At 47.5% G+C, this 8,156-nt stretch overlaps 1 pseudogene; it reads left to right on the top strand.

The window, feature by feature from the left end:
- Positions 1–2,462: 2,462 nt before the first annotated feature.
- LOC149338968 (uncharacterized) lies at positions 2,463–3,401 on the top strand (annotated as a pseudogene).
- The last annotated feature ends 4,755 nt before the right edge of the window (positions 3,402–8,156 follow it).

Here is an 8,156-nt window from a genome sequence, read left to right as displayed (position 1 = left end):
ACAATGCAGCTATGTTCTTGCAGAACATGGAGCATGGAACATGGAATGTGAGTTTGCTTTCAATGATCACCACGGCTAACTTCTGAAACTCGTCTGCACCAAGTTTTTCTGGCCTGTTTTTGCGAACTATGCCTTATCAGTGACGGACACGAACGACGTAGTGAAGCCGTTTACATCAAAGCCTCTCACTAGAAAGCTGTTAAAGTTGTGAAAACTTTTTTTCCGCATGTATGTTTTATTTTAACAGCGGCAGTAAAACTTTTTTCCATTCACTCATCGCTCAGCAAAATGCTTGCTTAATGTTTCTGCTTATACATCGGATCAGACAAAAGTTCTGCTGAGAATGTATGTTTTGTACAAAGCAGAACACTAATAGACTATAATGACGAAAAATTCCACAGCAGAAACGCCAGCAGGTAGGCAATTCAGTGGAATTTGTTATCAGGCTTTGGCATGTTCACAGCTGAAAATCCACCTAAAAACTTGCCTTACGTTATTGCTTACACCTGACAACAGCTCACACTTGGTGAGAAGCAAAACACCTGTTTATAGTGGTACAGCAATCAAAAAGTGAGGACTAAGAAATGGTTTGCAACATACACAGCCTTGACTTCAAACCTTGTGATCACGCAATGACCGGCCCTTACTATCAGTTGTCTAACCCTCACAGGTGACATTGCAACAGTACATTACCAACGCTTGATGGTTGCTCCACACATCTGAAAAGCTAGAACGTGACATCTGCACCATCAGTTCCCAAGCTGGTACCTTGCACCCCTTGCGCCGGTAGCAGCAACCATGCTACCTGGCCAGCTGTGTGGCAGAAATGCCTTTGCAGACGTAGGATCGGACAACCATTCCTTTCGTCAGAGACACAAAACAGTAACATCAGTCGTCCAATATCAATGAGAATATATTCAGAAGTACACCCAGCCATATCTTTAACTGGCTGGGGTGCTACATCGCTAAATGCTCCTTGTGAAAGGCTCTTTTCGGCTACAACGCTGGCATATTCATGCTGTAGTTTTGACGCGTGAGATGGTATTTCGTGGTTCCTTTTTGTTCATATTGTTACGAAAATAAAATGAGAGGCCAGTGCTCATGCACGAGAGGTGGCGGCACCAGCGGCGCACACAGTAATGGCAGCGTAGGCTAGATGGTGCAAGAAGCAGCGGGCGGGAGAGCGTGCAGCGAGGGAGCCTAATCACTCTCCCCCTCGTCCCGTCCCGCCCGCTCGTCCCGTCCAAACCAGAGCTGAGCAGCTTACTCTCAGAACAAAGTCGAGGCACGACCCGTCAGGCTACCGGGACGAGAGCTGGCTCCGCCAGCTAGTCGTAGTGGTCGTAGTCGTACGCGTCGCCACCCCATGCGATGAGCGCGTAGTCCATGTCCATGACTTTGAATCTGTGACTCCTCTGTGAGACAAACTGCGGGAAACTTTGCCAAGGCACGACCCGCCAGGCACTGCTCCCCGGTCCGAAAGACCGAGTAAGACATGCTTGAAATCTCGAACGTAACAACATGAATACCTAAAAAAAGGCAGTGATACAAGTGATTGCCGAGGCCATGTTACTGATAGAAACTAAATAAGTGCCCAAATCAGTGTAATTGTTGGGAAGGTGTGAAATGTAAAGCAAACCAGAAATGCTAGGCGGCACCAGCATCTGCTTTCTAAACCTAAATGCTTTAGAAAGCAAAGTGGGTGATCTGGCTTTTTACAACCATCTTTCAGAGCAAAGACCTTCAACTGATATATCGAGGGCCTTCAACTGATATAGCAGGCAGTTGTACAAGATCAATGCAGCTGTCAAGCACAGCACCAGAGCCGAACAAATCCACACTGAAATTTCCCCCATTTCGCAGGGATAAATATTTGCGTCCCTACAGTGGCAACAGCTACAGCTTCTCCTGCCTGTGCCCCAGAGGAGCCCTTACTGCTTGCATCCCTTGCTCTAGCCATATGCAGCAGTCAGCCACTTTTAGACCGCAGCAAGTACGATGCTTCATCAACAGTGAATAATGTGTGGAGCACTTCGGAATGATATCATTGTCAGACTATTTATAGAGTGTGTCGGAAAGGTTTTGAAGGAAATTACGAGCAGCAGCAAGCTTTGTTGCTCCCTTTCTGCTCCATCAGAGGCCGACATGAGCGTCTTCTCATCATGACTTGCCATCCTACATTTCAACGAAAATGCGGACGGCTGCCAGGCTATGACAAAGGAAGGCGATGCACCCTGGATGGTGATGACGACAAAGGCACGGTGCCATAACACAGTGTGTCCCATCAAAACAACCCAACTGTCTTGAGAGTGTCAGCCCGTACCTGGAGAAGTACCGTCAGTTAGACTGCAGCACTGACTGAAGCAAGCTTTCAGTACACACCGTTCTTGCGGTTAAGTAATTGGAAGTTCTAGAATAAAAGTCTCCTACTTTTATTCACCTGCTGCGCAGCACAGATCAACATGCGTTATGTTTTAGTGGCTGGCAACTCAATGGTCAAATACCTTGACCAGTATTTTCTATCAAGTCACGGTCTCACTGTTGACGTCAGTATACACAGAGGAATAAAGATTGAACATTTGCTCTCGGCAATAGCCACTCAGCTAAGCGGCATCGATGTTCTCATTGTGCATGTTGGCACGAACAACTGTCTTGAGAGTGTCAGCACGTACATGGAGAGGTACTGTTGGTTATATTGCAGCATTGTTGAGAGCAAACCTTCAGCGCTAGTAGCTTTTTCTGCTGTTCTCCCACACGGGCAGAATGAGTATAGGGCTGGTGAAAGCCAGATCACTCTGCTGTTTCGCATGAACGAACGGCAAATGCAAGTAAATGCTGCTTTACAGGAGCTGTGCCGAGAACGAGGTTTTCACTTCCTGGGTGGCTTGGTCGACTGCTAGGGCAGCTACCTCAGCTGCGATGGTGTCTACTCGAGCTGGCGAAGAAACCAGGCCTTGGTGAAGCTTCTCTATGAGGAGGCCTGCACCCTGGCTACCAGGAAAGTCAGAAACCTTCATCTTGGACTGAATGGGCTGAGCCAGCCAGAGAGGGGCAGTCAGCAAGCCACCCACAACAGCCACTCCTGTCCAGGGAACAAGCAGCACTTTTTTCCTAAGCTGTGGCACCGACCTGTTCCCAACTACCGTTCGGGGAGCTGGCTTTGCACTCGTGGGCGGTGTCCGTGTACGGCACAAAGATTGCAAGGTTTGGAGTACCTGGGACAGTCTGCCTACCCCGGTCTCCCATGGCCCAGGTGTACCCACTTGGGGAAGGACTGGGAGGAGGCTTCAAGGCTGTGTGTCAGCTACGGAGCCTATGAATCTCAATCGAGGTGCAAGCACCCCCTGTGCCGAGGCGCCAGGTGGAGCCTCACAGGTGCCACATGTGAGCAGCCCGGTTGAGTGCTCTTCCGCAGGGGAAGGTGTGGTCAGTGCTCGTGAAGCAACTGTGCCAAAGGCAGTCTGTGATTCTTGCAACAGTTAGTGCGTGGTTATCTCCAGGAAGAAGCAGAAGGCTGCGGAACTGTGTAGGCAAGGAAAAGGTTATCAGCCCAGCCACTGGCAGGGATGCTAAAACACTTGGTAAGACAGCTTCCAAGTGCTTGAAGTGTGCCACACCTTTGTATGTAGCAGCAAGGCAGGTGCAGAATTACACAGGAATGCCTGTGAGCCTCCTTGTGTTGCAGCCATCGGTGTAGATGACGAAGGGCAAGCTAGTGACATGTGAAGCACTGCTTGTTACAGCTGCGTGGCCAACCAGCACCGGAACATTGGTGAGCTGGCTGGCAAAATCGACTTCGCAACTGTCTTCTGTGGCATTATTGTAGAGATCACTGGCTGCAAAAGCCGCACACTATCGACAGCTAGACAAGGCCAGGGAGCATGCAAACTAACCACCCTAACCAAACATCAGTCGGGTGTTGATAAGCAGCGAAGGCATCATGTGGCTACTTTGATGCCGTGCAAGAGGATGGAAACTTTGATGACCCAATCCGCTCTAAGGTTCGAACTTCTGTGCACGACAGTGACACAGCAGGGTGCACCTTGAGCATTGCATGACCCAGTGTTGTGAAGCGATGCAGACGCTGTCAGGTAGCATCAGCTTCGGGCTGCAAGTCTAACCAAACTAATGTTTCAGGCAATCAAAATGTCCAAAAAGCGGAGTGTTCTATAGAGGGAAGGGAGACAGGAGCTGATGGCCCCACTGACGCCTGGTCAAATGATACCCAGTGCGGGCATCATGGTTTTTAAAACTGGCAATCTTGGCCATGTGGATGCAAATGAGGCTGCAAACACATAACTTGGTGGGGACGGCAGCAAGGCTTGTCTGAATGGCACGTTTGATATCTTTACTACTTTTAAGGAATGCTTAGATGGCTGATGTAAAGAGGGAAAGCATGTCCTTCAATTCAGTAGGACTAACAAAAACCCATTCGATGCAGAATCTAACGGGTACGAGTTCTTGAGGATTACTTATCGCTGCACTCATGGTGGTACTGCTAGGATACACGGCACTGGAAAGCGCCCGAAGCAGTCATACAATGGTGTTGGATGTAAATTGTTTCTTTCGATGGCTCTGTGTGAGACACAATCTCTGCACTACAAAATTACTCAGCTGAAAACTAAGCACAATCATGACCATGGTCATTACAATCTTCATTCAAGCCAAAGACTTCTGAATACTGGAAAAGCAGAACTCGTTGATTTAGTTAAATGTCAAATTTCTCCAAAAGAAATCTACTAAGGTGGCAGTTTGGGCTTGTTGGTGACACACATCAAACAAGAGTTCAAGAAGATGGTCCAACAGACAACAGGCAAAACTGTAACTACAATAGATGCATATAATTTAAAAAAAAACGTACCCTGTACCAGTTTTGAACCAGGAGGCTCACGGCAAATTCTAGCTCAACAGATTGAAGCCTTAACTGAGAAATCCAAATTTTGTCATTCATTAAGAAAAAGATCAGAACCATGAGTTGCAGTTTATCTTGTTCCAAATGAATGAGATGTGTGAAATGCTTGAAAAACAACCTGAAATTATATTTGTAGATAGGACAATAAAGTCAACAGTGAAGGTTATGTTCTGTACTCAGTTCTCATTGAAGATGGCTGTGGGCAGTGTGTCTGCTATGCATTTGTACAAAATGAAACAGCTGGAATCATCCGGGGCATGTTCCAAAAGTTTATAGATTTTAATCCACTCGTTGAAGCAGACTGTAAGGAGGCGATGATAGATAAAGACATGAATGAGTTGCATATTCTCAGCAGTCTGCTCCCAAAGAGTAGACTTTTACTAGGCCCATGCTTAACTGCTTCCACTGAAACATAGACGAGCAGGCAAAGGGGCAAAGAAAATTACTAATTTCGCTCGTAAATGCATTAGTTTATTCTCAAACCGATCAGGAGTACTCTGACAGGCGGAGTTCTCTTTATAATACAGCTCCTGCTGGATTCCTTTCCTATTACATGCAGAGTGGCACATGTGCAGAGAGATGTGGGTGCATGCTTACAGAAAAGAATCTTCCGGCCCTATGAAATAACACTAACAACCGAATTGAGAGCCATTAACAGTGACATGGCCTCTCTACAGTTTGCTAAGCTGAAAGAAATGAAGATTAATGTCAATATACGTTGCATAGACGCATTTCAATTGGAAATGTGAAATACTTGCACATCAGAGGCAAGAGATAAAATCCTCAAACAGTATGAAAAGTTTAAAACTGCAAGTTACCAGGTCAACTCGCTGCTTAACTCGTATTCTGTGACTTTAGGAAATAAGGACTATAATGTGAGCAAAAATCTTAGCAGTTGTACGTGTAGTTTCTCCAGCCAGTATGGCTTGCCATGTGCATATATCATGACAGCCCGGTCATCTGCAAGACAAGGATTGTTCGATGAAGCATGCATCCCCGACAGATGGCGAAAGGAGCATTTCCTAAGCGAAAGCTGCACGACTGCCAACATTAACTCGGCAGTAACAAACAGCATTCAGGCACCTTCTTGTGTTAAGCTGGATACTCCGCAAGATATTCTGTTGGGTGCATACAGAACTTGAAACTATGGCTAATACTGTTGCCAACATTGCATCCATGGGTAGCGAGAAAGAAGCAGTGCAAAGCGTCTCGAACATTAAGGCAATTGCAAGGCAGATCGCTGGGACATATGCACAGCACAGTTAGACTAAAATAAAATTGCAAGGCTTAGCAAATCAAACAAGCAAGCATCACAAATACAGGAAATGATTCTGGGAGCACTAAGCATGCAGTACCTGTAGTTACGGCCATAAGAAGGCATCCTAAAAAAGTGAAGCGGGTGTTTTTCAGCGCATCATAATAGAACAAACCTGGCTACTGTTAAAGCCGATATGTTGAGACTCTACAAGAGTTACTCACTATATGACAAAGACCTACCGCATTTACCCGAATGTAACGCGAGTTTTTTTACCATAAACAGACGTGAAAAGTCACCCCCCGCGTTACATTCCAATACTAGGTATAAAAATGTTAAGAAAGGCACCAAACACTCATTATTAGGCTCGCTTAATGTGCCGCATTTACGTGCGTGTCGATTGACCTGCTCCTTCAAAGTCGCGCGCTCCAAATTCAGCGGTCAACCAATACGCGAACCACGCCAGGACGAGTCGTGAATGCGGTGCAAACGCGAAAAAGGCAGAGCAGACGACACCAACGAGAGTGTGCCAGCAACGAGTCACCTTGAAACATGGAGGAAAAAAATGAGGGAGCGCGACGCCAAGCGGCCAGCCTTCACAAGCCAAGCGCTCGTGCATGGCCGGTCTCTAGGGGGAGCGCGCAAGAGAAGCGCGCGCACCCCTCGAGACCGGCTGTGGCTCGCGAAGCCGATTCCTCTCCCGTTTTTTCGCTCTCCCAGTCAGTTCCTCTCCCGCACGCTATCAAGCTCCATGCGCTATCACGTGGCGTGGTCACGGGAGGACAGACTTTCTCCTTTTTAGTGCATTTTTACTTTTTACGAGTGGCTTCAAAACATCGCCGGTGACGTAGCGGTCCGTTTGGGCCACGTGATAGTACCACGTGACCTACGCCACCGATTCCTCAGGCAGTGCATAGCAGCGTTGCCATCTGGTGCAATTCGCCACCAGATTTCGAAAATTTGGTGAAATTTTAGACCTCCTGGTGTCAAAGTAGGCGAACTACTACACCAGACAAAAACTGGTGATATCTGGGAAAAACCACTCTGCCGAGACAACCAACTACCGACACTGCTCGTCCGCAGAAGGTGCAGGTTTTGCGAGCCAAAAAGGCGCGTGGGTAGCCCACTGCCGCCGCCTGAGTGTGGCAGCCTCAGTCTGCTGCGCTTTCAGCGAACTGCCCACGAGCTCCAGGAATTTGCTGACATTTTCACTTATTTCATCGTTTCCTAGGATGGGGCGCTTTTGTGCGAATCAATTGGTGTGGCTGGCGAGATTCCGTCGCCTGCCATGAGAACGCCCTGGGTGAAAAACCCTACAAAGAACTGGCATTGCATGCACTGGCCTGTCTTTCGAGCCCAGTGTCAAATGCGGTGGTAGAGCGGGTCTTCAGCCAAGTCACATGTGTGAAGACGAAGTACCGGAACAAGATGTCACTGAAAACTTTGGATGCCATTGTACGGATTCGCACAACGTTGGCCTTCAGGGAGATGTGCTGCGTGAAATTTGTCATCACAGACGATATGCTGCGCAGATTCCGTTCAGACGTCTATGACGCTAAAAGTGATGATTAAAGGCTAAACAAAATGATTCTATGTTATTAATAAAATGAGTGTTTGAAGAAGGCTGACTTTTGTTTTTTTAATGTAATTTTAGTTTCTGGTGAAATCTGGTGAAAAATTTATGAGGTTCTGGTATCGCCGCCACTTTCCAATCTGGCAACGCTGGTGCATAGCCGCATGGTCTGTGTTTCGACACGTTTCCAAAATGGAGTGCTCTCGCGCTTAGTATACCGCTGGCTTCAAGCGCAACGCTATTCTACTCGCCGAAAAAGTCGGTAACTCAGCGGCCGCAAGAAGCCTGGACATAACGAATCGACGATAAGGGGATGGAGGAAGCATCGCCAGGAGTTGTTCAATTGCAACAGTCAAAGAAAAGGTTTCCGTGGGCCCAAGAAAGGCTGCTTCCCGGATTTGGAGCGTCGTCTTGCG

Source organism: Amblyomma mixtum, chromosome 6 (genome assembly GCF_055824585.1).
Source record: "Amblyomma mixtum isolate Tamu chromosome 6, ASM5582458v1, whole genome shotgun sequence".
Lineage (NCBI taxonomy): Eukaryota > Metazoa > Arthropoda > Arachnida > Ixodida > Ixodidae > Amblyomma > Amblyomma mixtum.
This window is presented reverse-complemented; position numbering and strand designations above follow the sequence as displayed.